We start from the raw sequence: 22,237 nt of genomic DNA, 5'->3' as shown, positions 1-22,237 counted from the left end.
CCAGATCAGAGCTGGCCTTATGCAGACACACAGTAAGCAATCAAACACATGATGTGATTCCAGCAGAGAGACGGATGAGTAGCAGGTACTCAGAGGACATCTGTTGAACGAGGAGCCCCAGGAGAGGCTTCCCTACCCAAGAGAATTTTTCTCATTGTCACATTACCTTCACCTAGAATTCCTTCATTTGACATCCACTGGTTTGGGATAAAGCCTTGTGCTTTCCGAAACTGTGCCCCACCAACCACCACATTCTGCCAGATTTTAACAAACATTCCTTCAGTCAAAGAAAAAAAAAGGTTCTTTAGTTAAGTCAGTCTAGAAAATGCTGTATTCTCTATCTCCCTTTTTGAGCTTTATAAATGCATATTAAAAGCTCTTCCTGAGGCAGAGGCAGGTGGAGAGCTAACATGAAACTCAGGACAAGGGCTTGGCCACGCCTAAGAGCTTAGTTCCAAAAGCACAGCTAAACAGACCAGCAAGACGTCCAATCAGCCCAAAGAGCAGCAGACAAAGTTCAGAGTAGTCAACACGAGGAGATCAGTGCATGGGCAGAACTCTACCTGCCAAAGCCTACCCGTAACAAAAGGAGAAGGGACCTGGACTGAAAGAGGCTGGAAAGCAAAGGCCACAGTCCCTGCGTTATAGTCCTGGACAGGGCTAGGGGCTCCTCCGGGGAAAAGCCAAAATACAGGTCAAACGGAAGAGAGGCAGAGACTAGTAGACCAGACCTGTCACTCAGGGCATATGCCCAGGAGTCCCTCCCTAGGGGGGCACTGGCTTCAAAATTTTCAAGGTCGGCAGATCCAACTACACGACTGGATCTTGCATGTGAGGCTGAGGTGGTTGGAGAGAGAGGTAGACGTGTGATATAACCAGAAATTTCCAAAAAGTTGTGCTGATTCCAGTAAGGAACATGATCCATACTATATCAAACTTTAGAAGGTGAAGGGTGGAGACTACTCTGTAGGTGGTCCTCTAGGGAAATGTGCCAAAAGAAGTAAGAACCTCAGAGGCCTGAATGAAGCCAAAAGTCTAATCCAAAGAAAATGCTCTGGAAATGTGGGTAGAAATGTGGACAGAGTAAAGGTGAAGCCTGAGAGTGAATGGCATCCATGAATTCAATTGTGAAGAGTTGAGAAAAGCACTGAGATTTGAGCTGTCTGTCAAGGACTCCCTGGGATGTGTGGATTCCAATCACAAAGGCATTTTGAGAACCTTTGTAAATGGTAAATGAAAAATGAACAGTCAACCAGGAGTGAATTCAATCCAAAACAGTTAAAGATGTGACTCATAGGTGCTATGCTGGCATCTCTGATTTAGTTATTTTGGCTCCACAAATCAGTGAACAAGGGGGAACTGCACCTTTGTATTGACACCCCAAATGCTTTGTCACTGCTTTAGACGTGGCTTATTTTACTTCCTGGTAAAGCCCGATCTCAGCACAGCTCATTGGGAAATCAAGACCAGAAGCTGTCTATGACCAGCGGCCACAGAGGAAGCGCCCTACCCATGTCATCATCAGTGGCTTCTTTTGCGCCACCAATTTACACCATTTCTGGGAAGCTGCTTCCTGCTTCCTAAGATCTGTGATGGCCATGTCTGAGGACATCAGAGAAAACCACAGACTCAAAGGCCCTACACTCCTTGTCACATTCTGCTCGTCAGCTGTTCTCCAGACAACACCATGACTGCACAGCCAGCATACTGGTGGGGAAAGCTCAAACCCAGCCCCTCCTTGAGCACAAGAGCCTCCATTCTCACCACTCTCAGCATCTTGTCTTTCCTCAGGCAAAACTGTAAAGAACACAAAATGGTTCTTGGGGACCCAACTTCTCCTTTCAGGGCCTTAATCTCAATCTCAATGGTGAATCCTTCCTATCACTATGACTAGGGGCACAATGCTTTCTCCCTTCTGCCCCTGCCTTAGTCTAGTTCTCAGAAATCAATCTTAAGAACTCATTCATACTTCCACTTACATGACCAAGATGTTTCATAATCAAACCCTTTCCTGGAGTCTTTTCATTTTTAATAGGATCTCAAAAAGCTTACATCAAAGGGAAAAAAATGTCACTGGTAGAATTCTAAGCAATAACAAATAGTTGAGAAAAGTCTTTGAGGGGCAAGATGTATTCTTGGTGCCCCCTGAAATTTTATCACTTGACAGACCAGCCCTGTCTCTTCTTATTTCATCACCTGACACTAAAGCTGTCTCCTCTGCCAGCCCAGAGGCCAGGCTCCCCTGGATCTGGGCCAACACTCACCGCCATCTGGTCTCCCTTGGAAAGGCAAAAGAGAGACACCTCTTGTTTATTCAGTAATAATTCACTGTAATAGTCATGTAACACGTGCCACCAACTCCCAATACATGCAGTAAGGCCACACCACACCCTCATCTCTGCCGCCATCATGGCTTATTCCCTAGAACACATCAACAGATTTTATTTGGATGATAGGAAGGCCCTCTTAAACTGTACACCAGAGTTACCAGTGGTGTTTTGACAGTGTAAGTTACACTACAATGAAGACCTAAACGTAAAGAACAAAGGCTTTTTTTAATCCTTCTCTATAGTCAACTGGTGATTTTCCCACATAAGTTGCTGCAGCATATCTACATACAGAACCTAGTCCTATTCTACAAACAGGGTGCTCTGGCTAAACATGTCTAAACAGGCAGAACTGTGATGTAAAGAAAGGTGGCATCTCCCCATCTTTTCTTCTTTCCCCACCCTCCTTTCTCAAACCTTGTCAGAGACAGAAGAGCTCTATGAAAACAGTGTGGGCTTTGGAACTGGACAGACCTGAGGAGAATAAATCCTAACTCAGCCTTTTATTAGCTGTCTGACCTTGGGCAAGTTACCTAACTTCTTTGACTTTCAGTTTGCCCATGTGCAAAAATGGAGATAATATTTCACTGATTTGCATTATGATAACTAAATGAGAAAATACACAAAAACATCTAATTTACATCTGGCTCTCCAGAGATACGTTTGTTCTTCCCAATCTGGCTCAGTACATACCTGGTCCCTTCATGTTCCTTTCTGGTTGTCCAAGGTGTGTGCCCCACACAAACTTTCCCTTCCTTTTCCTAAACCCCATCAAAGTTTCCATTCCTCACAAGAGCTGATCTAAATCACACTGCTAAAAGGAAAGCAATTCTGATAAAATGAAGTCAAGTAAAACATGGATGAAACTGCTGGGGTTCCTATATTAACTCTCTGGGGGATGTTTCTTCATTTAAAAAAAAGTAGGGACATGGAAATTCAAATGAAAGGGAGGACTTCTAATAATGAGACTCTCCTAGAGGACAGGAAACCAGTGTGTTGGCCTCTTTCCCTGAAAGCACAAACTCTGTGCTAAGCATGAGAAACCTTAGAGCTACAGAACACCATCTCAGATTGCTGAACGTCACACCTCACATCAACAGGTCCAGAATAGAACTTGGGAGCCCTGGCTACTCCTTCTGCTCTGGCCAGCACATACTACTTCCTTAGCCAAGAAGTTACGGAGGAGCTTTTTTTCCTAGGAGGTTTCCAACGCTATTTTAAACTCTACAGAATCAAGCAGTAAAAGGATGTGATTACATTTATAGCCTTGAAACAGCCTATTTGAGGCCTGAGCTCCACTTCCAAATGGTCTCAACAAGGCCCATATTAATATAGGGGCAAGGTGGGCCTGCATTTTGACTTCTTTCTCAGTGATCTAGGAAGGAAGAACAAAGGGAAATTTCCGGACTTTCTACATCCAGAATCATGAAAGCAGATTACATTTCATTTATTACAGATTTCAGTTCAGTTCAGTCATTCAGTCGTGTCTGACTCCTTGCAACCCCATGAACCACAGCACGCCAGGCCTCCCTGTCCATCACCAATTCCCAGAGCCCACCCAAACCCATGTCCATCGAGTCGATGATGCCATCCAGCCATCTCATCCTCTGTCGTCCCCTTCTCTTCCTGCCCTCAATCTTTCCCAGCATCAGGGTCTTTTCCAATGAGTCAGCTCTTCTATCAGGTGGCCAAAGTATTGGAGTTTCAGCTACAACATCAGTCCTTCCAATGAACATCCAGGACTGATCTCCTTTTAGGATGGACTGGTTGGATCTCCTTGCAGTCCAAGGGACTCTCAAGAGTCTTCTCCAACACCACAGTTCAAAAGCATCAATTCTTCGGCGCTCAGCTTTCTTTATAGTCCAACTCTCACATCCATACATGACCACTGGAAAAACCATAGCCTTGACTAGACAGACCTTGTGGACAAAGTCATGTCTCTGCTTTTTAATATGCTCTCTAGGTTGGTCATAACTTTCCTTCCAAGGAGTAAGCGTCTTTTAATTTCATGGCTGCAGTCACCATCTGCAGTGATTTTGGAGCCCAGAAAAATAAAGTCAGCCACTGTTTCCACTGTTTACCCATCTATCTGCCATAAAGTGATGGGAGTGGATGCCATGATCTTAGTTTTCTGAATGTGGAGCTTTAAGCCAACTTTTTCACTCTCCTCTTTCACTTTCATCAAGAGGTTCTTTAGTTCTTCTTCACTTTCTGCCATAAGGGTGGTGTCATCTGCATATCTGAGGTTATTGATATTTCTAATTTACTACAATGAAAAACAGTCTAAGTGTAATCACTTGGCACAGAATGCTAAGCTAAGGACTTCCCTGATAGTGCAATGGATAAGAATCTGCCTGCCAATGCAGGGGACATGAGTTCAATCCCTGGTCTGGGAAAATTCTACATGCCACAGAGCAACGAAGCCTGTGGACCACACCTTCTGAGCCATCGCTCTAGAGCCTGCAAGCCACAACTACTGAAACCCATGCACTCTAAGGCCTGTGAACCACAACTACTGAGCCCGCAACTACTAAAGCCCTTGCACCCTAGAGCCTGTGCTCCACACAAAGAGAGACCACCACCCCGAGAAGCCCAGGCACTGCAACAAAGAGACAGCCCACTCACCACAACTAAAGAAAGCCCATGTGCAGCAACAAAGACCCAGTGCAACCAAAAATAAAATAAATAGAACTTTTAAAATGCTATGCTGACTCTAAATCCCAATTCAGCATGGAAATTCTCACTGTGAGGAGCCCTGCAGCAGTGTACACGTTCTATGTGACTTTCTTGGCAAGGCCCCAGGGAACCCAGAGCACTAGCTCAGGCTGGACTCTCAGTGGGTGATGGAAAGGGCTGGCTGGCAGGTTCAGCAGATGGAATTATGAGGAAATGAATGTGAAATTCAAGGCCAGGGAAGGGCTGGTTCAGGCAGTATTACCTGACAGCACATGCTCAGGGAACTGGGAAAGCAGAAACAACAATAGCGAAATGTTTTAAATTATTTTCTATTCATCCAGGTAGTCATTATGGTAAATATCAAAATTTTGCTGGAGTTCCCTTATACTTTGCTAAACTTCCTTATGCTTATTTTGTGCTTAATACTGTTTCTGAAATATATACTCAGGGCTGAAATTATAAGGAACATAATCTTCCAATGAACATGAATCTGAGCAAACTCCAAGAGAAAGTGCAAAGACAGGGAAGACTGGCATGCTGCAGTCCATGGGGTCCCAAAGAATCAGACATGACTTAGCAACTGAACAACAACAACAGTAACAACTATAATCTTCCCATTGCTTAGACCTCTAAAGTTCTAAATCCGGTGCCTGGCTTCAGTATGAAGCAAGAAAAAGCAGGATTCCAAAACTCTGTGGTCAATATTCACTCCTTCATTCAATAAATATTTCTTGATGGGCTAATAAGTGCCAAGTCTTTACTCAGTCCTGGGATACAGCAGCAAACAAAACAGATACACAGTCTAGTAAGAGGAGCTGAGAATAAGAATAAGATTAGGATCCAAAGGAAAAGGTCTATACAAGAAAACAGGCAGGATTCTGTGGCCAGCACTGGGACAAAGGGAGGAAACCTCTTCTGGGATGCCGGCAGAAGAGACCACGGCAGACGAGGTGCTGTTCAGGGAGATGAGCTGGGTCAAACAATGCCCTTATCCTCCCATTCCTTTTATCAAGGCAGATAGCCACTGCAGTGGGTCGAGTTAATCAAGAACAAGTGACCAGGGTCCTCACAGTGCTACCAAGAAGTTGCTCCTTCTCTGCTCATGGCCATAGACTGTGAAACGTGGCATGTAAACTATGTGTGAGATCCTGAAAGTGCCAAAGAAAAACAAGACTTGAGCTGTCTACTGGCAGGAATTCTAGGAAATACAGCAGGCCACAAATGGGAAGCATAAAAACACTTGCCAGAAGAAGCTTGGTGACCCTCCCCTGACCTGTCACTGATACTTCCCTGACATCGCAAGGAAATGAAAAGAAAAGTCTGATTTCACCTGCAGGGGTATGGCCAGGAAGAGACCTGCTGAAACCATCAGGCTTCAACCAAAAGCCTCCTGAGAGGTATGCATTTCTGCTTTACAGTGGGAAGAGGGCGAGAAGGGGGAAATGCCGCAGCCTGCTATGTTACAGAAAGGAGCCCTCTGAGCAGCTCAGCCCCAGCACTACCATAAGCAGAAGGCTGTAGTGAAGGTGCAGAGCTGATAAGAACAACAGCAAAAGATGCAGTGAATGCCCAGGGATCAGAGCAGTGGCCTAAAGAGTTTCCAAGTATTTGACCTCTCCAGGCCTCAGCTTCCTTATCTGAAAACAGAGATGACAGTAAGAGCATGCATTGGTTTCCTAGAGTTGTCGTAACAAATACTACAAACTGGGTGGCTTTAAACAATACAAATTTATCCTCTCACAGTTCTAGAGGCTAGAAGTCCAAAATATAGGTGTCAGCAGGGCCACACTCCCTCTAAAGGCCCTAGGGAAGTATCCTTCCTTGCCTCTTCCGGCTTCCAATAGGTGCCAGTAAACCCTGCCTACATCTCAACATGGTTGTCTTCTGTCTGTGTTGTCTCCCACTTACTGTATTAACACCAGGCACTGGATTATGGCCCAATCAAGGAATGGCTTCATAACTTGATTATATCTTACAAAGACTCTATTTCCAAATAAAATCACATTCTGGGTGGATACAATTTTTAGGGGAACACCATGCAACCCAGTACAGAGCACCTACCACATCAAGAATTTATAAATGTTAAGGTGCTTAGAGCAGTTCCTGGTATAGGCCATGTATGAATTAGCTACCTTTTGTCATTATCTCCAGCAGATAGTAGCTGCCATGAAATATGTGGATGCTCTGTTGTGTATGAATCACCCTCCTTCCATTTTGAGTCAGAGGCAAGAAACTGGATGGGATGAGAGTTCCAAAAAGAGCAGATGAGGACAGAGCTAGAACATGATGGGTGTACTACCACTCAACAGCTCCTCAACTAATACCCTATCAATATACCTAGGCTGGAGGGAGGAAACACCTGCTACAGTTACATGTTTTTTGAATAGAACTTATCATTCCAAATTAACAACAGCCCTATCAAAGCAGTCTCCAAATAAGGATCCACTTAGGAGGAGCTTCCAGAACCAGGAGAGATGCTACACCAGTGAGCCCAGCAGCTTCATCACATAGTCAACCGAGTTCTGATCCCAAACTGCTTTATACAGCAAATTCATCCCAGAGGAATGCAGATCCAGGAACTTCCCTGGCAGTCCAGTGCTTAAGACTCTGTGCCTCTATTGCAAGGGGCATGGCTTCAACCCCTGGTCAGGGAACTGAGATCCCATGCATGGCATGTGGTGTGGCTGAAATGATATACAACGAACCAAAGTGAAACGAGCTGAAACAAAACAAAATAAAATGGAGGTTTGCTATTTGCTATAGCTAGGATACCTTACTTTCAAATTAGGGGAGGGGAGAATAGATAAAAGGCTCCTGTTCTTACTCCTTCAGTAAAGGGGTTTGGGACACTACTGAAAAGAAAACAGAGCCAGATCAACTGCTATCTTCATATCAAAATAAACTGCAGACGGATCAAAGATTGAAAGATTTTAAAATATATATCCATACAAAGTACTCAAAGACAATAACTGTTTTCATAATTTTGAAGTCGGAAAGAATGCCTTTTCTAAACATTGGTCTAGCAGCAAATATATTATAAGGGAAAAGATTATCTTTGACTACCTGAAAACATCAAATTCTTACAAACAGATAAAAAATACACAAAGGTGAAAAATGAAAGACAAACTGGGAACAATATCTGCACCATATACAACTGTGAACACTTTAGCTCTTACAAATTATTTAAAAAAACACTAGTAGGAAAATGTGCAAAGGACATGACGTGAATGAGTGATTTAAAAAACATATACATCTGCCCAAAAGATACTGGATTTGTATTTATAAAAGATGTTTAATCTTTAATATTCACAGAAATGTACACTGAATCATATTTATTGCCATGTCTCAGTTACTATTCAAAGCATTTTACTTGGACTAACTGATTTATTTCTCATGAAACAGGTGCCATCATTAACCCTACTTTACCAAAGATGAAAGGGGGATAGAGAAGTTAAATGACTTACCCAAGGTCATATAAGAAGTGGCTGAGTCAGAATTCAGTCCCCATCAGGCTAGCTCCAGAGTCACAGCCTCAACTACCACATTACAGTGACAAGACCACATGTCATCTGTCAGGTGAGGAAAGCAAAAAACACACAAGCCAGAGTTACTGATGATATGGAGAAACAGGCAATCCCATGCACTGCTCGTGTTAACATTCTTAAGTGTAGTTTGGCTCCATGAACCAACATTTTAACTGTGTGTATCATTTAACTCAGTCATTCCATTTCTTGAAATTTATCCGAAGGAGATACATAGACAAGAATATAAAGATTACGTACCAAAGTATTTTCTAAAGAATGTATATAATATCACAAATATTACAAATAAAAACCTCAATGGGCATACCAAAAATCCAACAAATTCATTCAACAAATATTGAGGACCACCTGTATACCTGGAGCTGGTACTAAGCTATAGGTATAGAAAAAGTAGATTAAAAAAAAAAAATCCCTATTTTCATGGAGCCTACATTCTAATGAAGGGTGTTAGGCAATAAACAAGAAAAAAAAGTAGTATAGCATGTTGGGCTAAACGCTATAAAGAAAAGTAAAGGAGAGAAGGGAGAGGGTAAAGGAAGGGGGATTGTTACAACTTGAAGAGCATTAGGGAAGGCTCTGCTGATTAGAGATGAGATAAATAGATTAAATACTAAGTAATATGCATTTTGGTATATCCACACGTGGAAATATAATTCAGCCATTAATTCTATGCTTACTGACATGAAAAGAGGTCTATAACACACAATCCAACAAAAAAAGATTCTCACTATACACAAAAAATAGGTAACTATGTAAGGTAATGAATGTGTTAACCAAATTGTGGTAATCATATCAAATCATCGCACTGCACACCTTAAACATACACAATGTTATTTATCAATTACATCTCAATGAAATTAGGGAAAAAAGGAGAAAAGGATTACAGAACAGTTTTAAAGAAGAAAAACAGTATTAAGGTATGGATCCATTCATGTGAAATTATTAATACATGTGGCAACATAGTTATGCTCTAAATGGGAAAGAAAACAACACAGAAAGAGGTTGATAATACAAGCAAGGGTCTAGGTTGAGTGACAGATAAGTGGTACAGGCAGCATATGTTTGTTCTCCCACCTACTCATTCACCCTCCTCTGCACACCTACGCTTTGATCCAGAAAGGATTATAAGGACAGCAGATCCACAGAGCCCCACAAGTTCATTATCTCTCCCCGTCCTCCTGCTCTTCCCAGAAGCCAGGACAGTGTTAGTGTGAAAGGAATAAAAGCTTAAGATGAAGAAAAGCTGAGAGGTCATAACGCGGATGGAGGGAAACCCCCAGAGATTCAGATTCCTCTACCTCAGCCCACGGGAAACATCCCGGGAGGTGTATTTCCTCCCTGCAAATCTCTAGGATTTGAAGCAAGTCTATCTGATTTAGATTCTCTAGTCCAGCTCCTACTATACCCCAAATGCCTTGCAGGGCAGCCAAGAGCAAGACTGACTCATTCATAGGGCGGTGACAAGCCACAGCAGGCCAGAACACTGCCCCTGGCATACCAGTGCCCACATCTTCCTTGGAGCAGAAAATGACACAGAGCTGAGCCCTTTTTGCCCCCTACTTATCCCTCCCTCCATGCCTGGACCCAACAAGCTACCCTGGCTATGCCGTGACACCCTAGAGATAAAGACTTCCCCACTGAGATTCTCAGGACAGGTCTCCACCAAGAAAGCTGCCCGAGGTGACCAGCCATGCCAGTGTGATAGGAACATTTTCAGCTGGGATGCAGTTTCGAGTATATCCATAGGTCCAGATATTTTGCTCTCAAATATGTGGAAGCAGAATATACTTCTGGTTTGAGCATAAAGCCACAAACAAGAAACAGGCAACTTCCTAAAGGTGGAATCCATGTTGCTATTCCCTATTTCTTTAGCCTGAGGGTAACCATGGAGGCACATGAATAGAGATAGGGGACCCAGGGAAAGATCTGACTATTTCAAAATATTTCTCAAACACTATCTGTCACCTCTTGGATACCTACTCTATGCTAGGCCCTATGTTAAGAGCTTTCATATACTTAAACCAAAAATGACAAATTACTTTTATCAACATTCCTATTATATGCTACTAAATTTAGACACTTAAGGGACATACAGGTCCAACTACCCAGGTGACAGCTGAATATCCACACTTGAAATTAGGTTGAGGGTAAAAATCTGAGACTCTCCTCCAGGCTACAACGCAGAAGAATCACTATATTACTACTATCAGGCCACAGCCTCAAGGCCCCATTCCAGCTTCTGCTCCCTCTCCTGGGGTTTCAGAAGGTAACATCACACACACACACAAACACACACACACAAACACACACACAAATCTTAAACACATTTAGTCTGCAAGTGGAAGAAATTCTTCACTAGTGAAGAGTGTAAGGTGAATCAGAGAAAAACCAAAGCAATCATCTCTTCAGCAGAAGAGTCTCTCTCTCTCTTTATCTACCTCTCTCTAGTCTTTCCTGAATATGCAGTTATTGTGCAGCTTCTATCATGCTTACTGCTATAGGATATAATCATAAGACATGCCTCCTGCTTGCAAGAATTTACTCTATTTGGAAAGACAAAATCAACACACAAGAAACCTGTCATTGAAAAAGGCAACTCCAATGTATATGTAAAACTGAAGCAGACTGGCAGATACAGAAGACAAACTAGTGGTTACCAAAGAGGAGAGGGACAAATTAGGGGTTACAAACTACTATGCATAGATAAGTAAAAAGCATACAGTGCATGGCACAAGGAATTACAGCCATTATAATAGCTATCTTAAAATGGAGTATAATTTGCAAAAATACTGAATCACTATGCTGTACACCTGACATTATATAATGTTGTAAACCAACTACACTTTAACAAAGAGGGGAGGAGCACTAGGATCTCCAGGGCAAGAGTGGTGCAAGTAAACAAATGGAGGGGTAAATGATGTTAGACAAAAGGTACACAAAGGTATCTTCAATTTCGAGCACAATCTCCTCTTTTTTTGTCCTATTCTTAGTAGAAATGTGTCTCACTTCAAGAAAAATCTGAAATACAAAAATCCAAGATATAAAATTGGAAATCATTCACTAGAAAAAAGGATTTCTTTGCTGTAAAGTTTAAGACAGATAAGACAGTAAATTTTATGTGTTTTTATCACATTTTTTTAAAAAGGCAATGTATATAGGGGTTAAGAATTTCAGCAACACAGTAAGATTAAAAAACACAGAAACAAACCTCCAGAGGTAGTCTGTTTATACCAAGTAGAGAGTCCTCTCCTTTTTTCATACAAATACCTAGCATGCCATAAACTCTTATCTTGCTAGATTTAGTTTTCTCTTAACAAGACCTCAGAGATTGCTCCATACCTGTGTATGTCTGTGTGTGCACGTGTGTGTGTGAGAAGGTGGTATATCTTTCTAACTGCTACATAATATGGTGCCATCCACCACATCCCTTATCAACATACAGTAAGGTATTTTTTATCATAATGTGTTACAAGGCTTTGCACACCAGTTTTTGCACATTTTCCCCCTCAACAACAATGTTCAGATTTCACCCTTCATAATACTTCCAAGAAACTGTGCTGTGTGCTGTCGCTTCAGACATGTCCAACACTGTACGACGCCAGGGACTGTAGCCCGCCAGGCTCCTCTGTCCACGGGATTCTCCGGGCAAGAATACTGGAGTGGCTTGCCACTCCCTCCTCCAGGGGATCTTTCCAACCCAGGGATTGAACCCACATCTCTTACGTCTCCTGCACTGGCAATCAGGTTCTTTACTACTAGTGCCACCTGGGAAACCCAACTATGAATGATAACTGACATGTGCTTTAGTTTGAATTTAACAGTGCTTCACTTAGGCTCATCTCTACTAGGTTGTATGTTATGGTTGTCACAAGGAATCACCAAAGATATGACTGATGAACAAATGGAATACACACACCATCCTCTGAATAATTTGTTCATCCTTCATTCTATCACCTATCTTTACAAATGGTCTGTCAATGATACAGCAGTCCTTCCTTATCCATGTGGGATACATTCCAAATCTTGGAACCATGGACAGTACCGAACCCTATATATACTATGTTTTCTCCTATGGCATGCACAGCGTAGGTATGCTGAACTAAAGGGTGATTCACATCCTGGACAGGAAGGAGAAGGATGGCACAAGATTTCATCACATTACTCAGAACAACATGCAACTAAAAACTTATGAGTTGTTTATTCCTGGAATTTTCCATTTAATATTTTCAGACTTGAAGTAACTGAAACTGCAAAAAGCAAAACCTCTGATAAGGGGAAACTACTTCTACCCTTTACTGTGTTTAATGATCAGAAAATTAAAAATATACATACATACATACACACACACACTCATTACTTAAGTAATTTTTTCTGAAAACACCTCCTTTGGGACTTCCCTGGTGGTCCAGTGGGTAAGACTCCGAGCTCCCAATGCAGGAGGTCCAGGTTCAGCACCTGACCAGGGAACGAGATCCCACACACTGTAACAAAAAAAAATCCCATATGACACAACGAATATGGAAGATCCTGAGGCTGCAACTAAGACCCAGCACAGCCAAATAAATAAATAAAAGTATTTTAAAAATTAAATAAAAAATTAAAATAAAAAAATAAAAACACCTCCTTCACTTCAGAGTCTCTGAGTCTGCTATTTGGTGTCTTTTAGAGAAAGCACAGTGAGACAGAATGACTGAGGGCTCTACAGACTCACAGGGTTTGAATCTCGGTTATTCCAAATTAATCCACTTCTCAGAGCCTCTAGCTTGTCATCTGTAGACCAAGGGCAATGCCATGTATCTCCCACATAAGGAAAATCATACAGGGTGAAAAATCCATTCAAGAGGACCAAAGTACTTTCTCTATTGAATTAGAACTGCCTGGGGAAGTCCAGGAATTGCTCAGAGAAGCAGTAAACAAGAAGGAATGATCAGTCAATGAGAGAAAGGGTGCCTCTGGCAGAGGTAATAACACACATGCCAAGGGTAAGAACTGTGCAGAGCCACAAAGTACCAACGCAGGTACTAATAAGAAGGTGAAAGGCAATTTAGTCAACAAGTCCTTATAGAGTACCTCTACACACTATGCACTGAAGACAGAATCATGAGCAAGAAGGTCCTTGCCCTCATGGAGCTTACAGTGTAGTAAGAAAGAAAGAAAAACGAGTAAAAAGCAATAAGTGGTCCAGTGGAAGCAAACAGGGTGCAATAATAATGTTGTGTTGCTTTACATAGAGAGGCCAAAAAAGACCTCCAAAATGAGATAATGCTCAACTGAAACTTAAAGGCAAAGGATAATGAGGTGAAGAACAGGGTAAACAGTTTTCTAGGCAAAGGCCCTGAAGACAGAGAACTGAAAGCAGGTGATGATGCATGAAGGAGGTAAGGGGAAGAAGGGCTTGAAATGAGACTTGAAATACAGGGAGGGACCAGATCTTACTAGGCCTTGTAGGCCACAATTTGAGTCAAAATGCAAGACTTTATTCCAACCTGAGACATCTGGACTTGACTGTATAGGTAACACGAATGCAACAAGGGATTTTAAAAGGAGAGACAAGGCTGGGTTGTTTTATAGGAGGACAGTAGAAGCTTTTCAGAGGATGGCTGCAAGAGGGAGTGACAACAGCTTGGAGACCAAAAGACAGCCTACATTAGGGCACGGTCACTGTGTACAGAGAAAGAAGCATCCCAGAGGCAAATCTGAAGTGCAGTTGGCAGCCTTCAAACTCTATGTTCCATCCTGCTTTCTCAGTCCAAAGCCTAAGTCTCCAGTATATTCCAGAGCTACTGACCTGCAGTTTACCAGGTCATTAAGGCCCTTTTACCAGGTAGAGTCTGCCTCACTGGGTATGTGTGCCTACCACCAGCAACGAGATGATGAGGTACACAGAGACAGTTATCCACTGTCCCCACTGGATGACAGGTGACAGTCTAAGGTTCCTGGGACCTCAGGATCCAAGTAAAGAGTTCAAATCCTTTTCTTTCCCCTTTAGGGAAGGGGTAAGGGGAAGGTGGTCAAAAGAGTCCTCTAAGTCAGAGTTTCTCCAAATATGGTCTGTAGATGATGACTGGTGTCAGTCACCTAAAAGGCCAATCAAAATGCAGATTCCTGGTTACCACCCATACCAATTTAATCAGGATAGCAGGAGTAAAGACCAGGAATTTGCCTTTTTTATTTTATACTGGAGTATAGCCAGCCGATTAACAATGTTGTGACAGTTCCGGGTGCACAAGAGAGTGACTCAGCCATACATATACATGTGTCCATTCTCCCAGGAATCAGCATTTTAAGTAAGTATCCAACTCCTCAACACTTGCCTCCATGGATAATTCTGATATATTAAAGCCTCAAAACCGTAGCTCTAGGAATAGGGCTAATGGAGGAAAGCTGACTGGCAATGTCAAAACCAAGGGACCACATACAGCCAACACTCGAGCTGGGCAGGAAATAAAGTAAAAAAGGAGTCAGAAGGGCTTAAGAAATTTGAAGGCCCCCAAAGTGGTGTTGGAGAAGACTCTTAAGAATCCCTTGGACTGCAAGGAGATCCAACCAGTCCATCCTAAAGGAGATCAGTCCTGGGTGTTCTTTGGAAGGACTGATGCTGAAGCTGAAACTCCAATACTTGGGTCATCTCATGCGAAAAGTTGACTCAATGGAAAAGACCCTGATGCTGGGAGGTATTGGGGGCAGGAGGAGAAGGGGACGACAGAGGATGAGATGGCTGGATGGCATCGCCAACTCGATGGACGTGAGTTTGAATAAACTCCGCGAGTTTGTGACGGACAGGGAGACATGGCGTGCTGCGATTCATGGCGTCGCAGAGTCGGACACGACTGAGCGACTGAACTGAACTGAAAGCAGAAAATAGAAGGCAGGACATCAGAGCATGGGGATTAGAGAGCAGAGGAGTCAAAGACAGGTAGCACTCTTGGGGCAATCACTGACGATGGCCATGATCTCCAGCTGCCTTAGGCTGGGTTTTCCCAGGAAGCACTAGGAGGGGAGTGCAGAGGATTCATCTAACACAGACCAGCTGCCTGGGCCTTGGATGTATGTGCATACAATCACTCCATTCAACCACCATAAAGGGGACAACACCCCTAATCAGTAAGTACTGTTTCTATCCCAGTGATTCCCCTTCAGCATCCACCACGATGCCAGCTATTGGTCAGGCTGTAGAAGAGCATCAGGCTACACAGAAAAACAAACAGAACACCTCTAAAGGGTAATGACTAGCCCTACTCACCAAGATTCCTTACTTGGCACATCAGAGCCCTCTAACATTGCCATAAACTCTAGGACAAATCCAGGGAAGAAACTTTGAAGCCCACTGCCTTCAACCTTCAGATCTTACCATCCATGCACACCCAGCCAGCCTTTCACTACTCTTTACTAGGCCTCACCAAGGGAGTCCCACCCTATATTCTACACTCCCATGTCCCTCCTCAAACTTCAGAGAGAAATTCCACAGATTCAGGTTAGGCAGGAAGTCCTGAACTCCTATGCTTAACTTGAAGGGAGGAAGTAGCCTGAAGGAGTGCTCACCATACCTGAAGGGAGTACCCTAAGCCTACCAGAAGGGAGCACTGAGATTGCTGAAGTCTTCTGTACAGGAAACTTATTAAAAATATGAGTGAGTTGAGCCTAATACATTTAAAAGGAGGGAAGGTAAGCTCCTGGGAGCAGAAATTAAAGCAGGGGCAGGGTGAGATAAGATAGGATTTCTGGGGATTTGACTTTAAATAGTATATAAAACACAAAGCAATACAAAATTTAGTTCAAACTTTTATGTGTTAACTACCTGATTCTTCCTATAATCCAACAGCTGGTTTTACACTAAAGAAGTAACAATGCTAGAAGATAATTTTAGTAATCCCAAAGATTATTTATGGCTTTAATCCTGAACTGCTTGCCCTGTCCTTTCTTACACTCCACCCATGATCCAGATTCTCTAAGTTTTTCACCTAATGATTCAGCTTGCAACTTCATCCTTGCCTCATCTTATTATCCCTAAGGCCTTTTGCTTCCTTCCTTGCTTGCTTAGGACTGCACTCCACTCTCAGCTATTCTGCCATCAAACACTCAAATAATCCACCTATTCAGATCCTCAACCTTGATCCTAGGTACTCATGCCCCCTTCATGGCCAAGTCCCCTTGGCCATGGCCAAGGATCGATAGGAGATACCCGAGCAATGGCAGGGCATTTAAGGAAGCATGTTCTAGGCAGATTAAACAGCCTATGTAATGTCCCTACAGCAACAAAGTGTACTTTTCTTTCCCCTTTAGGGAAGGGGATGAGCTGGGGAGGTCAAGGTAGAGAGTACACTATGGCAGATGATGCTGGAGAGACCAAGGATGGTCTTGAAGACATATGAAGCTGTTTTATCATTCTCTTAACAAGTATTCACTGAGTGCTTACAATGTGCCAGGCACTGTCCTGTAAATAAAACAGACAATATCCCTATTCTCAGAGAACTGACATTCCAATTGGTGGCAACTATAAACAAATATGTGACTAAACTAGAAAAATATCACTTATTAGCAAGTGCTATGTAAAGAAATAAACAGGTGATGTGCTGGAATGTACGTATATAAGTGACTATTTCATAATCATTAGGAGGTCAGGGGAAAGCCTCTCTGAAGAGATGACATTTAGAAGTAGGTATCCAGGGACTTCCAGGTGGTCCAGTGGTTAACACTCTGCACTTTCAGTGCAGGGGGTGTAGGTTCAATACCTAGTTGGGGAACTAAGATCCCATATGCCACATGGCACAGTCAAAAAATTTTTTAAATAATAAAAAAATAAAAAAAAAATAAAAAATAATAATAATAAAAAAATAAAAGTATGTGTATCTAAATAAAAAGGAATGAGCCATTCAAAAATCAAGGGGAAAAGCATTCTAAGTGTGGTAACAGTACACACATGCAGAGGAGTTAGATCATGATCATTCTTACATTTTATAAAGATCACTCTGGCTGCAGTGTGGAGAATGGAATGGAAGTAGAGGAGAATAAAATCAAGACTGGAGACAGAAATGAAAGTGGATACATTAAGAGGAAGAAGCAGCGGACAGTAACAATGATGACAATAGCTAATACTCACACAACATATTCTAGGTGCCTATCCACTGTTCTAAGCATTTTACATACATTAATTCATATAAATCCTCGCAAATACTATATTTTATAAATTAGAAAACTAAAGTACAGGGCAGTGGCAAGGATGAAGAAAGCAACTGGATCCAAGAAATACTGGGGAGGACAAGTCCTACGACAGGCTGGCTGTCAGCTATGGGAAGGGGAGGGAGGACCTAGAATGACTACTAGGCTTTGGGCCCAGCAACTGCATGGGTGGTGGTGCTATTTACCATGTGACAGGACACTGGAGGAGGAGCAAGAGGGGAAGAGCAGGAGCTGCATTCTGCCGAGTCTTCAAAACGTCCCAGTGAAGTTGTCCGTGTGAACAATTGGATAGTCTGGTCTGGAGAGAGATCTGGGCATCATCCATGGGCAGATGGTAACTGAAGTGGTCAGAGAGGCTGAAACCACCTAGGGGGTGTAGGAAGAAAAGGAAAAAAAGGGCCTAGAAACAGAATGCTGACTTTTAAACCACAAAAAGTTCAATAAAAAATAAAAAAATAAAAATTTTTAAACTACATAAGAAAAAAGAAAAACCCAAAAAAGTTTTAAAAAGCACAAAAAGAATCACTGACAAGAGAAAATTAGAAATACCTTAATGTCCTTCAATAGGAAAAAAGGTAAATAAAACATAATACATCTAGTCTATGAAATACTACACGGCAGCCAAAAAGAATGAGACCTATCTTCATGTACCAATATGGAATACTGTCAAGGCACATTACTGAATCAAAGGAAGAAATACATGAATGATACATAAAATGTGACCCCATTTGTGTAAGTAAATAAAACACAAAAATAGCACTTTAAATTTTTTCTGGGTTCATACATATGTATGAAAACACAGTCTGGGAGGTACATTCTAAACTTAACAGGTTGCCTCTGGGAATATAGAAATAATTGAAATAGGGGAGCAGGAGTATTTAAAATACCTGTAATGTTTTGAAATTAACAGCTTTCAATATATTCATATTTTAATTCACAACAGAAAAAGGTGCTCCAAAACTGGAAATTCATACTTCTGTAAATCATGGAAGATTTTAAATGTGGTATTATTTTGACAATGTTTTAAATTTTAGTCACATTTTATTCTGATGAGAATTTTTATCAAGATGTTGAGTTTTTGTTTTTTGAAACTAGTCTGTCATAACATATAGTACATAATCATAGTATTTTTCTAACACTACTCTGAATGTGTAGACTTAAATTTACTGCTAAGAGCACAATTATTTGTAAAATAATATTAAATCCAGTATTAGCTGTCTATTTCAGACACTACTTGCAGAGATCTTTGTTACATTTTTTAAAGAATCACCCTCACTGTTGAAAGTAAATGTACTCTTTGTTTTGGTGCAACCATTAGTGTTCTAATAAGCATGAAGTTATAAGGTGGTGGCAGCAGGAGGATAATTTTGATTCCACTGGGTAACTTAGGTTCTCATAAACTTATTGGGAAAATAGTTTTCCTTGTGCTGGTGAAGTTTCTTTTCGCTATAGTATCTTTCTAAAAGAAAAGTGTGAAGGAGAAATTGAAGTCTGTACCTTTCCTCAAATGACCAGCATTGTATTCATGAATACTGTGTATCTTCCAATGAACAGTGTGGAAGCTGTTCATTTTCCAATCTCAAGTAAAAATACTTTCAAAAACTTTTTAAAAAATCTACACGTTTTGATTTTTTTAGACTATATTATTATACTGTCTATAAAAGTAAAGATCAATTTTTCAAAAAATAATGGGAATTCCTGTACCACCTTCTCAATTTAGCTATGAACCTAAAACTGATCTAAAAAAAATAACACAGTTTTGAAATGCTGGAAAAGAGGAAGCCTACAAAGGACATCCTTTACTTCAAATACTAAACTTTCTGTTTCTTCCACCCTCGACTGGCCTTGATGTTTAAATCTTCCCAGCTTGCCATCTCTCCATGTCTTGAGAAGTTAACACCAAGCCCCCTAATTCCATGCTCTAGCCTGAATCCTTGGCCCCAGACCAAGTCTGGCCACAGATCCCCTAGACTGGGCCAGAACCCCTGGAGGAGGGTGAAACGCCTGAGTTCTAAATAAATATGAGAGAATGAGTGTGAAGATGCCAGCTTCAAAGACAGGGATCAGGTGGCCGTGCCGGCCAGCAACAATCTCAAAACAGAAAAGGTACCTGAAGATCTGGAAGCAGCTCTGCAGTGCTGGGGGATGAGGCTGGGGGACACTAAGACAAAATCAGGGGATGCTGATTTTGCTGGTGTGGGATAAGCTGAAGAGATCGTCAGTTCCACTCATGAAGGTACCAAGCAAAGTGCGACAATATGATGGAAACCACATTCACAGCAAAAGGAAGAGGGGAAGCTGCATTCTATGAAGGGGCTGGGGCATGGTGAAAGGTTGTCTAGGCATATCTAGAGGAGTCACTGCAGATCAAAGCAGCAATTCCAGGAGGCACAGCGTGAAAGTTCAGAAAATTTCTGGAACAGCAGAAAGAGACCAGGGACTTGGCTCCTTCCTGAAAAGAAAGACGGTTCTACAAATGAGGAGTAAGGACACTGAAATAAAGCCTTTCCTTCTTCAATAAACCAAAGGCAGAGAAATCATGATAGATCTCTGGTGATTGTGCTCTTAACTTCCTAAGGATAAAAGACGATGTATTTGGTCTACATGTTTTCCTGGCTACCCAAAGAGATGACACTGCCTAGGTCTTACCCAATAGCTGACTCACCATCAATTAGTCTCTATCACAGCCTGCTGTGCCTCACGCATCACATAGTCACATACCGGACAGCTCTGAAAAGAAAACAATCTGGTGTGAGCTGTCAAAGTCCTCTCGGTACCTGACCTCACCCTCTGGGGTAGGTTTCATTTCAAAACTGAAAGGGACTGAAGGGCTGGGGAAATCCAAAGATCAACAGAGTCCAAGAACAGGTGGTTCCCAGCAGAAAAGGGTACCATGCTGGAATTCAAAACAGAAACCAGGCCACTGATAAGGCAGTTTATAATGTCTGTCTCCAAGCCTTCAGATGCCATTTATACATTTTCCAATATTTACAACAGAGAATGACCATGATAATCCTACTTCTGACAACTAAACAGATAATTCTCCAAGTATTCAGAAAATTTCTTGGCTTTATTAAATTTTAGAGCTTTGGGGTATCTCCAACAGCTGGGGTATTGGGGGGATTTCTGAATTCTGCAGTCATTCACATGGGCCACATTTAACAGTAAAGAATTCTATCACCTCCTCTTCCTTCTTCATCTCCTCATGAACCCTTGGAAAAACTCGTCCCACTAAAAAAGCACCAATCAGTTCATGATGGCTCTCTCACTACATCAATATTCAATACAATGAAAGTGTACCTCATTGAAAGAGTCAGTTTATTTTCTTGAGGTTCATTTTAACTACCTGAATGACCCTTAGGTAAGTCACTTAACCTTTCTGGGCTCAGTTTCTTCATCTACAAAGTAAGCAGGTTGGAAACAGACACAAGGAAAGCAATAAAACTTCCCTTAACTGAGAAAAAACAGTTTTTTAAGTCTAAAAGGTTCATCACGTAGCAAGCAGAGTTTCTTTTTTTAAATATCATATCTAACTCTATTATGATAAAACACTAAGCATAAAGAAAAAACTTAAACTTTCAAAGAGAAATGGCTATTACTTACAAAGGGAAAAGGATCCTATTGACACTGGACTTTTAATCTCTATCACTAGAAATTAGACAATAGAAAGCTGTATACTTTGTAGTGTGTGTGCTCGGTTACTCAGTCTTATCCAACCCTTTGCGACCCCATGGCCTGTAGCCCACCATGCTCCTTTGCACGTGGAATTTTCCAGGCAAGAATACTGTAGTGGCTTGCCACTTCCTACTCCAGAACATATTCCTGACCCAAAAGTTGAACCCATGTCTCTTGCATTGGCAGGCAGATTCCTTACCACTGCACCATCTGGGAAGCCACACTTTGTAGAGACTAGGACTAATATTCAAGAATCTTAAACCTAGCTAACACCATTCACACATGAAAATACAAGATACACACACACACAAAGTAAATAAATAAATGGACCTTGAAAATAGCATCTAGGCCCCTTTTCTTAAAAAAAAAAAATCGCTCGAAGTGTCCTAGTCAAATTAATATTTAAGGAACTTCTTCCCTGATCCAGTGGTTAAGACTCCGTGCTTCCACTGCAGGGGGCACAGATTTGATCCCTTATATAGGAATGCTGTGCAGCGCGGCCGCCCTCCTCCCTAACTAATATTTAAAATTGAATCAAAGCTGAGAAAAACAAAGAATATGTGAGACATGTTTCTCCTCCCCCCAAGCAAAACCATTTAGTGAAATTTACTAGGTGACTTCTTTCTGATGGTGTTTCCAAGTACAAACAGAAACTGTCCTATACACAACCCTCCCTGACAGTCGGGTCTGCGAGTTGCTCATCACCTAGTGGCCTGACGAAGTAAATGCAGTTTCATCAAGTGCCCGGATAAACTTCCCGACATTTTGTGATCTCTGGCAGTATATACGGGAGCCAGAGCCTGACGGCCTAGAGATTCTGAGCAGAGAACTGCAAAC

At 41.8% G+C, this 22,237-nt stretch overlaps 1 long non-coding RNA gene across 9 annotated transcripts in view; it reads right to left on the bottom strand.

Moving 5' to 3' along the window:
- The window catches only part of LOC133064703 (uncharacterized), a 98,584-nt gene that overhangs the window by 60,881 nt on the left and 15,466 nt on the right, over positions 1–22,237 (bottom strand). For 7 of the 9 annotated variants that reach the window (XR_009694681.1, XR_009694683.1, XR_009694682.1 and 4 more), the window contains 3 exons: positions 17,911–18,091; positions 12,903–13,026; positions 8,468–8,572 (listed from right to left, as the gene is read on the bottom strand). This is a non-coding gene — a long non-coding RNA (uncharacterized LOC133064703). Of the gene's footprint in view, positions 1–8,467; positions 8,573–12,902; positions 13,027–17,910; positions 18,092–20,390; positions 20,456–22,237 lie in introns of all 9 variants that reach the window. The other 2 variants (XR_009694686.1, XR_009694684.1) reach the window with 2 other exon arrangements.

Source organism: Dama dama, chromosome 11 (assembly GCF_033118175.1).
Source record: "Dama dama isolate Ldn47 chromosome 11, ASM3311817v1, whole genome shotgun sequence".
NCBI classification, from domain to species: Eukaryota; Metazoa; Chordata; class Mammalia; order Artiodactyla; family Cervidae; genus Dama; species Dama dama.
The sequence above is the reverse complement of the archived record's forward strand: the minus strand, read 5'-3'. Positions and strand labels throughout refer to the sequence as shown.